Below are 10,557 nucleotides of genomic sequence, written 5' to 3'. Positions count from 1 at the left end.
TAGCAGGAAAGTGGATGCAACTCAAGAAATACAAAAGGAAACGTAATGAATGCAGACTGAGGAATACTACGCAGCAACCCAAAGCAACGAACTAAACGTACAAATGGCAGTGGGGATAGACTTTAAAATCATGGTGCTGAAAGATAGCAGTAAGAAAACAGAATAAGAATTGTAGCACAATGCCATTTATAGAAATGAGACATAAACACGTGCCTAAAACAACACTGTCAATGTTTCAGGGATTTGTACCTTTTCAAGAACATGGTGGGGAGAGGGGATACCAAAAAAAAAAAAAAAAAAAATCAGGGGCCTTGGACTGACCACAGAGGATAGCGAGCCGTGAATGGAGATTCATGATGAACTAAGCTCTCTGTCAGAGATCTTTTTTAATTAAATAAACAAAAGTCAAATGTTTCACTGACTCGTTCCAGATGACTCTTTAAAAATAAAGGAAATTAGAACAAGGAAAAAATTCACCTATATTTCCCATCACCCAAAGATAACCATTGTTAATATTCCCAATGTTTTCTCAAAGAATTGCTTCTTTTAAAGTGATTTCATACAGCTATTTTATATATTAACAATTTATACTTTTCCTACTTTTCATGCAGCTCTATTACGCATAAGTGATTTATAATTTTACCACTTTGATTACTACCATAAAATAGGATTTCCAATGCTTAAATAAGGTACGGCAAATGTGCTTTACAAGTTTTCAACAGCCAGATTTGCTGCCTTGCATAATAAGGTCACTATTAGGTATGTCTCTTAAGGGAAAAAAGAGATATAAAAAAAAAAAGACATTTTCAGTTACATGATGAGTATATGCCACCATATTTACCTACTTTGCTATTTTCTTTGCACATCAAATGACTTAGCGCTAAAGAAAACCTCAGGTGTGGACAATAAATAAATTATCTTGATTTGGTTGTCAATTTGTAGGCACTCCACATTTTCTCACAGCTGTGGAATCCCACCAAAGGGAGTTTTGCCTTCACAATAAACCTTATTTCTGGGGTTTAAATTCTAAGTGATTTAACCCCTGAAGTACTATCGTAGTTGCCTTGCTGACTTTCTATGAGCGGCATAAGAGCGAAGTTGCAATCAAGGAGTCAAAGAAAATAAGACAAAAAATAAACAGACCTGGGCTTCCCTGGTGGCGCAGTGGTTGAGAGTCCGCCTGCCGATGCAGGGGACACGGGTTCGTGCCCCAGTCCGGGAAGATCCCACATGCCGCGGAGCGGCTGGGCCCATGAGCCATGGCCGCTGAGCCTGCGCGTCCGGAGCCTGTGCTCCGCAACGGGAGAGGCCACAACAGTGAGAGGCCCGCATACCAAAAAAAAATAAAAAATAAAAATAAATAAACAAACAGACCTCAAGAGTTTTCCTGACTTGTACTGTATTTCCATTTGGTATACTAGGTAACATGTTACTTTTCCTTTGACGCTCTTTCTCAATGCTTTCTGCCTGGGACCAGAATTGAGATTAAACTGGGCTTTTCTATAAGACCAGAAACATATCAAGAGCGAATAACTACCATTCCCAAACTAGCCAATCCACATTGTATGGCTCCCAATTAAACACAGACAAAATGGGTGTCGGAAAATGCTACCACACGCTGATTGAGAGGTAGTTCGCCAGGGCTGCCACCTTGGCCAGGCCCTTTACCCTTGTCTAGACCAGCGGTATTCTGTGTGAGAATTCAGCCCCATTTCTCTTACACAGAAAAGTAGTACTTCTCCATGAAGGGGCTTTGGCTGTTTGGTGAATCCCAGCTTTGCATGATACAAACTGGAAGTTCAGGTTAGTCTTGACCTCAATTTCCTCTGGCTCATAAAGGTGGAAGTAACATTATACATACATTTTTACTAAGGATTATTCTGGACACCAAGCTTCTTGTTTCTGTGTGGCCAGCCACAGAGTCTGGCATATCACAGAGAACCACTGCTGAGCACTGGAAATGTGGCTAGTCTGCACTGAAACATGCTGTCGAGATCAACAGACCCAGAGTATATGCTAAATTTAAAACAAATGCCCAATAAACATAAATCTCACTGCTAAATTAAGCAAGACATCATTTATGCAGCCACTTGAAAAATTTTCTAGTCCAAAATCATCGTTTTCCTTTGTTAACTGCCATTTTAAAACTTTGATTGGGTCAATAGCATTAGGGGTTCCCTTCCCTCGACAGGCTTCCTAGCTTGCTTTCATTCTGTTTTAGATTAGAAAAGAATTGTACTAAGATGCAATTATTTATTATCAAGCTAGAAACAGACATGAATCATGAGAGCCATGGAAAGGGATTCTAGTGCAATTTATAAATTTAATAAATTTCCAACTGCAGAGTATGACTGCATTTCCAAATGTTCATCATTCAACAGCTGAAAGTCCCATTATTGTTATTATAAAACCCCTTCACAAAACATGTCACAATCCCATAAATCTACCCAACTCTACCCTAGGTTGGAGGAAATCATCCTTGTGCATGTTCACATGTGTGTACAGCTTCTCTGAGTAAAGCAGAAAGCCTCACATACATGTCATCACCTCCCAAGTAATATGCCATGACACGACTCTATCCCTCCATTAAAGAACTCTTGAAAGACTCAGACGTTACTCACGTGTAAATCTCTTCCTATCTGCCCTAACATCACACTGAATTATCTGAATATCTTAACATAGGGCTTGAAGTCTACTGTCTAGCACCCTACTGGCAAAGTTGACTCAAAAAAATGTTTGATGGATTGAATTATCCATGTGTCTCAAACTTTCTTTCTTAAGAACTCCATTTTCTTCAGTCCTAACGATTAAAAGGGCCAAATTTGCTGATCAACAGTAGCTTCCACCCGAAGCTTTGACAGGGGGGTCTGGCTATTTTCTAACCTATACCCAAATCAAGGGCAAAATGTAGAAGTACAACACTGGCAATCAGTAGATTTTGCTGTAAATGTTTATTTTCCTTTGAATGCAGAAAATACTCATTACTTACAAGTATTATTAAGGGGAATCTGAAAGAACCTGCCAAGTAAATTTCCCCTACGATGGTCCTGGGTAGAGAGTGGAAAACGCTAGAAAAGCAAAACCAACTAACCTGGGACTTCCCTGGTGGTCCAGTGGGTAAGACTCCGCCCTACCAATGCAGGGCGCCCAGGTTCGATCCCTGGTTGGGGAACTAGATTCCGCCTGCCGCAACTAAAAGAATCTCCCATGCCGCAACTAAGATCCAGTGCAGCCAAAATAAATAAATATTAAAAAAACAACAACAACAACTAACCTGCATTTTTCCTCTCTTTAAGAACACTATTCAGTATCTGGAGACTTCTAAGGAAGAGAGAAGCAAGACTTCCTCAAAAAACGGAGGCAGGGGTAGGACTCGGGTACCTGGGGAGCCATCAGAAGAAACCAGCCAGATGACCAACTGCCAAACCCAACAGCAAGCCTCACACGTGGCTATACTATACTGGTTTCACCCCAAACACAAAACTATGCATAACTAAATAGGAGATGCTTTATGATTTTAATATGTGTACTTGTTCTCTCTGAATTACACCCAGGGATTCCACCATGAGCAAGTGGTGGATGGGAACGTCCCCTTTATACAGCATCTAGAGCTGTGCTATCCAATACCAAAGCTACTCCTACATGTGGCTACTGAGCACGTGAAATGTGGCTAGTCTGAATTAAGATGTGCTTGTAAATGTAAAATCCACACCAAATTCCAAAGACTTCACATAGCAAAAAAGTATAAAATATCTCATTAACAATTTTATATTGACTGCATGTTGAAATTATATATTACTTATATATTGTACTAAAATATATTACTAAAATTACTTTCACCGGTTCCGTTTCACTTTAATATGGCTACTAGAAATTTTCAAATGTGGCTCATTTTTTGGACAGCACTGGCTAATATTTGCTTTATGTATTTATGTGCTCCTATGTTGGGTTCATATATATTTACAATTGTTATATCTTCTTGCTGGATTTATCCATTTATCATTACAAAATGTCTTTCTTTTAAAGTCGATTTTGTCTGATAGAAGTATTGCTGCTCCAGCTTTCTTTTCATTTCCATGAAATACTTTTTTGTATCCCCTCACTTTCAGTCTGTGTGTGTCTTTAGATCTGAAGTGAGTCCCCTGTGGGCAGGATATATGGATCTTGTTTTTGTTTGTTTTTGTTTTTTGCAGTACATGGGCCTCTCACTGTTGTGGCCTCTCCCATTGCGGAGCACAGACTCCAGACGCGCAGGCTCAGCGGCCATGGCTCACGGGCCTAGCCGCTCCACGGCATGTGGGATCTTCCTGGACTGGAGCACAAACCCGTGTCCCCTGCATCGGCAGGAGGACTCTCAACCACTGCGCCACCAGGGAAGCCCTGGATCTTGTTTTTGTATCCTTTCAGCCAGTCTATGTCTTTTGATTGGAGCACTTAGTCCATTTACATTTAAAGTAATTATTGATAGGTATGTACTTATTGCCATTTTGTTCATTATTTTCTGGTTGTTTCTGTAGTTCTTCTTTGTTCCTTCCTTCTTTAGTGCTCTCTCTTTGTAATTTGATGACTACCTTTAGTTTCATGTTTGGATTCCTTTCTGTTTTTGTGTGTATATTATAGGTTTTTGATTTCTGGTTACCATAACATTCATATATAACAACACACACACACACACACACACACACACACACACACATACACACACACACACAGTTATTTTCAGTTGGCAATTTCTTAAGTTCAAACACATTCTAACAACTCTACATTTTTACTCCCCCCATGCACCTTTAATGTTTTTGACATCATATTTTATATCTTTCTGTTTTGTGTATCCCTTAACTACTTATTGTGGATACAGATGATTTTACTACTTTTGTCTTTTAACCTTCCTACTAGATTTATAAGTGGTTGATTAATTACCTTTACTGAATGTTTGCCTATACCAATAAGATTTTTCCTTTCATAAGTTTCATATTTCTAGTGTGGTCTTTTCTGCTTAGAGAAGTCCCTTTAACATTTCTTGTGAAGCTGCTTTAGTGGTGCTGAAGTATTTTAGCTTTTGCTTGTCTGTGAAACTCTATCTCTCCTTCAAATCTGAATGATAGCCTTGACAGGTATTCCTGATTGTAGGGTTTTTTCTTTCCTCACTTTGAATATATCATGCCAGTCCCTCTGGCCTGCAGAGTTTCTGCTGAAAAGTCAGCTGACAGTCTTATGGGAGTTCCCTTGTACATAACTAGCTGCTTTTTACTTGCTGCTTTTAAGATTCTCCATCTTTAATTTTTGCCATTTTATTTACTAAGTGTCTTGGTGTGGACCTCCCGGGTTCATCTTGTTTGGAAGCCTCTGTGCTTCCTGAACCTGGATATCTGTTTCCTTTCCCAGGTTAGGGAAGTTTTCAGTCTTGGCAGTATTTATAATACAAACATGCATTTACTCAACTCCTACTCATGCATCAGGATTTGGTTCCAGCACTGTAGTAGGCCACTCCTCAGCTAGACCACATCTTACAGGTTTTTCCATATTCTCTGCTGCATCAATTCAGGGTGGGCCCACAGCATGTACACAATATCTGTGACAAGCTGAACTAAGAATTGACCTTTCCCTTGTACATTTTTTCTCATAATTACTCTTTTTAAAAAAATTTATTTATTTTTGGCTGTGTTGGGTCTTCGTTGGTGTGCGTGGGCTTTCTCTAGTTGTGGCGAGCAGAGGCCACTCCTCGCCACAGTGCACGGGCCTCTCACCGCTGTGGCCTCTCCCGTTCTGGAGCATGGGTTCCAGGCATGAAGGCCTCAGTAGTTGTGGCATGTGGGCTTCAGTAGCTGTGGCTCACAGGCTCCAGAGCGCAGGTTCAGCAGTTGTGGTGCATGGGCCTAGTTGCTGCACGGTATGTGGGATCCTCCCAGACCCGGGCTCAAACCCATGTCCCCTGCACTGGCAGGTGGACTTTCAACCACTGTGCCACCAGGGAAGCCCCGTCTTTTTTTCCTCACTAAATAGAGAAATATAACCACAACTGAAATAAGAATGCTGCTTCAACATAGTAAAACAATAATCTTTGCATGATATGTCTCTGGAAGAGCCCAGAACCATTTGATAATATGTTCTCCAGGGAAGGGGACAAGGTGGCTAAGGACAGAGGTTGAAGAGAGATTTTTCTGTAACCTTTCAATTTGTAACCTCATGTCAAGAAGTTTTTTAAAATCTTTTTAAGAGAATATCTTCACTATATAGAAAAAAAGATTTTTTTAAACTTCGGTTCCATCGGAGACTTGCAAATATTATTTCTTGCATTGTACCTTTTAGATCAGCGGTCAACAAACTTTCTCTGTAAAGTGCCAGATAGTAAATATTGTAGGCTTTGTGGGTCTCTGTAGCAACCACTCAACTCTGCTGTAGTAGCATGAAAACAACCATAGACAATATGTAAAGGAACATGTGTGGCTGTGGGTCAATAAAACTTTAATTTAAAAAATAGGCAGGACTTCCCTCATAGCACAGTGATTAAGAATCTGCCTGCCAATGCAGGGGACACAGGTTTGAGCCCTGGTCCAGGAAGATCCCACATGTTGCGGAGCAGCTAAGCCCGTGCACCACAACTACTGAGCCTGCGCTCTAGAGCCTGCAAGCCACAACTACTGAGCCCGTGTGCCACAACTACTGAACCAGTGCTCTAGAGCCCGCGAGCCACAACTACTGACCCACCTGCCACGACTACTGAAGCCTGCGCAACCAGAGCCCGCGCTCCGCAACAAGAGAAGCCACCACAATGAGAAGCCCATGCGCTGCAACGAAGACCCAACACAGCCAAAAATAAATAAATAAATTTTAAAATAAATAAATAAATAATAAAAAACAGGCAGAATTTAGCCTGTGGCCAGTTTGCCACTCCCCCTACAACCACCCTGCTTTAGAGAGTGCCTCCTTTGAACAATAAAGAATGTGTAATCATATTCTTTACTTTTTCATTCTTAAACATGTTAAAACAAATCTCCCTTCAACTCAAGCTAAAAAATATGCTAGTAATGTTGGAACAAAAAGATAAAGATAGGGCTTCCCTGGTGGCGCAGTGGTTGAGAGTCTGCCTGCTCATGTAGGGAACACGGGTTCGTTCCCCAGTCCGGGAGGATCCCACATGCCGCGGAGTGGCTGGGCCTGTGAGCCATGGCCGCTGAGCCTGCGCGTCCGGAGTCTGTGCTCTGCAATGGGAGAGGCCACAGCAGTGAGAGGCCCGCGTACCATAAAAAAAAAAAAAAAGATAAAGATAAAGATAATGTGGAACAGAAGAAAAACATCTAGTTTATGATATCAAACCATAAAGTTGTAATACTCACTCGGAAAAACAAAGGTGTTTCAAAAGCCATGAATAACTCTCATCCTATCAGAAATCTTCTGGGTAAGAATCAATGGTGGTAACAAAGAAGTCACATTCTGGGTTGAAAATTACTTCTGAGTCTTCATACGTCTCAAGTTGGACACTAAAATAATATATACTTATGCAAATAAATTCAGAAATTGCTACTCCAGAAATGTAGATAATCGAAATTAACTAAATATTGACTGCTTACCATTAGATTCTCTACAGAAGCGACCATTATAACAAGTAGTCTTGGACTTTCAGGACGGAGGAGGAGCAAGACATAGAGGTGACCTTCCTCCCCACAAATACATCTACATGTGGAACAACTCCTACCGAACACCTACTGAACGCTGGCAGAAGACCTCAGACCTCCCAAAAGGCAAGACACTCCCCACGTACCTGGGTACGGCAAAAGAAAAAAGAATAACAAGAGACAAAAGGATAGGGACGGGACCTGCACCAGTGGGAGGGAGCTGTGAAGGAGGAAAAGTTTCCACACACTAGAAGCCCCTTCACTGATGGGGATGGGGGGTGGCGGCGGGGAAGCTTCGGAGCCACGGAGGAGAGCGCCGCAACAGGGGTGCGGAGGGCAAAGCAGAAAGATTCCTGCACAGAGGATCGCTGCCAACCAGCACTCACCAGCCCGAGAGGCTTGTCTGCTCACCCACTGGGGCAGGCGGGGCTGGGAGCTGAGGCTCGGGCTTCGGTCGGAGCGCAGGGAGAGGACTGGGGTTGGCTGCGTGAACACAACCTGAAGGGGGCTAGTGCGCCACGGCTAGCCGGGAGGGAGTCAGGGAAAATGTCTGTGCCTATAGAAGAGGCAAGAGACCATTGTTTCAGGGTGCACAAGGAGCAGGGATTCCTGCTCCGTGTGCCCACAGAAGGCAGAACACCGCCTAAGCGAGTTCCAGAAACAGGTGCGAGCCGTGGCTATCAGCTCAGACCCCAGAGATGGGCATGAACCGCTAACGCTGCTGCCGCTGCCACCAATAATCCTGTGTGCAAGCACAGGTCACACTACCAAACACCCTCGGAGCCTGTGCAGCACACCCCCGCCAGGGTCCCGTGATCCAGGGACAACTTCACCAGGAGTAAACACGGCGTGCCTCAGGCTGTTGCATCTCACGCCAGCCTCTGCCACTGCAGGCTCACCCCGGATTCCAATTATGACTACCGTACACCTCCCTGTCCCTGGCCTGAGTGAGCAAGAGAGCCCTAATCAGCTGCTGCTTTAACCCCCTCCTGTCTGGGCAGGGAACGGATGCCTGAGGGCGGCCTACATGAAGAGGCAGGGCCAAAACCAAACCTGAATTCCAAGAGCTGTTCGAACAAAGAAGAGAAAGGGAAATTTCTCCATGCAGCCTCAGGATCAGCAGATTAAATCCCCACAATCAACTTGATAAACCCTGCACCTGTGGAATACCTGAATAGACAATGGATGTTCCCGAAATTGAGGTGGTGGACTTTGGGAGCAACTGTAGACATGGGGTTTTCTTTCCGCGTCTCACTTGTTTCTGGTTTTATGTTTATCTTAGTTTAGTTTTTAGTGCTTGTTATCATTGGTGGATTTGGTTATTGGTTTGTTTGCTTTCTTAATTTTTAAAAACTTTTTTATTTTTTAATTATTTTTTCCTTTTTTCTCTTTTTGTGAGTGTGTATGTGTATGTTTCTTTGTGTGATTTTGTCTGTTTAGGTTTGCTTTTGCCATGTGTCCGAGGGTTCTGTCTGTTCATTTTCTTTGTTTTTTGTTCTGCTTTTCTTTCTTTTCTTCTGAGCCGTGTGGCTGGCAGGGTCTTGGTGCTCCGGCAGGGTGTTGGGCCTGAGCCTCCGAGGTGGGAGAGCCGAGTCCAGGACACTGAACCAACAGAGACCTCCTGGCCCCACGTAATATCAATTGCCAAGAGCTCTGCTGGAGACCTCCATCTCAACGCTAAGACCCAGCTTCACCCAACGGCCAGCAAGCTCCAGTGCTGGATGCCCCATGCCAAACAACTAGCAAGATAGAAACAAGCCCACCCATTAGCAGAGAGGCTGCCTAAAGTCATACTAAGTTCACAGACACCTCAAAACACACCACCAGACGTGGCCCTGCCCACCAGAAGGACAAGATCCAGCCCTACCCACCAGAACACAGGAACAAGTCCCCTCCACCAGGAAGCCTACACAAGCAACTGAACCAACCTCACCCACTGGAGGTAGACACCCAAAATAATGGGAACTACGAACCTGCCACCTGCACAAAGGAGACCCCAAACACAGTAAGTTAAACCAAATGAGAAGACAGAGAAGTATGCAGCAGATGAAGGAGCAAGACAAAAAACCCACCAGACGAAACAAATGAAGAGAAAATAAGCAGTCTACCTGAAAAAGAATTCAGAGTAATGATAGTAAAGATGATCAAAATCTTGGAAATAGAATGGAGAAAATAAAAGAAACGTTTAACAAGGACCTAGAAGAACTAAAGAGCAAACAAACAATGATGAACAACACAAAAAAATGAAATTAAAAATTCTTTAGAAGGAATCAATAGCAGAAGAACGGATAAGTGACCTGGAAGATAAAATAGAGGAAATAACTGCTGTAGAGCAGAATAAAGGAAAAAGAATGAAAAGAATTGAGGACAGTCTCAGAGACCTCTGGGACAACATTAAACACACCAACATTCGAATCATAGCAGTCCCAGAAAAAGAAAGGGTCTGAGAAAATATTTGAAGAGATTAGAGTTGAAAACTTCCCTAACATGGGAAAGGAAATAGTCAATCAAGTCCAGGAAGCAAGAGAGTCTCATACAGGATAAATCCAAGGAAAAACACGCCCAAACACATAGTAATCAAACTATCAAAAATTAAAGATGAAGAAAAATATTAAAAGCAGCAAGGGAAAAGCCACAAAAAAACATACAAGGGAATCCCTGTAAGGTTAACAGCTGATCTTTCAGCAGAAACTCTGCAAGCCAGAAGGGAGTGCCAGGACATATTTAAAGTGATGAAAGGGGAAAACCTACAATCAAGATTACTCTACCCAGCAAGGATCTCATTCAGATTCGGTGGAGAAATTAAAACCTTTAAGGACAAGCAAAAGCTAAGAGAATTCAGCACCACCAAACCAGCTTTACAACAAATGCTAAAGGAATTTCTCTAGGCAGAAAACGCAAGAGAAGGAAAAGACCTACACTAACAAACCCAAAACAATTA

This window comes from Aethalodelphis obliquidens, unplaced genomic scaffold (genome assembly GCF_003676395.1).
Source record: "Aethalodelphis obliquidens isolate GAN/ISIS:26980383/991018 unplaced genomic scaffold, ASM367639v1 scaffold94, whole genome shotgun sequence".
Classification (NCBI taxonomy): domain Eukaryota; kingdom Metazoa; phylum Chordata; class Mammalia; order Artiodactyla; family Delphinidae; genus Aethalodelphis; species Aethalodelphis obliquidens.
This window is presented reverse-complemented; position numbering follows the sequence as displayed.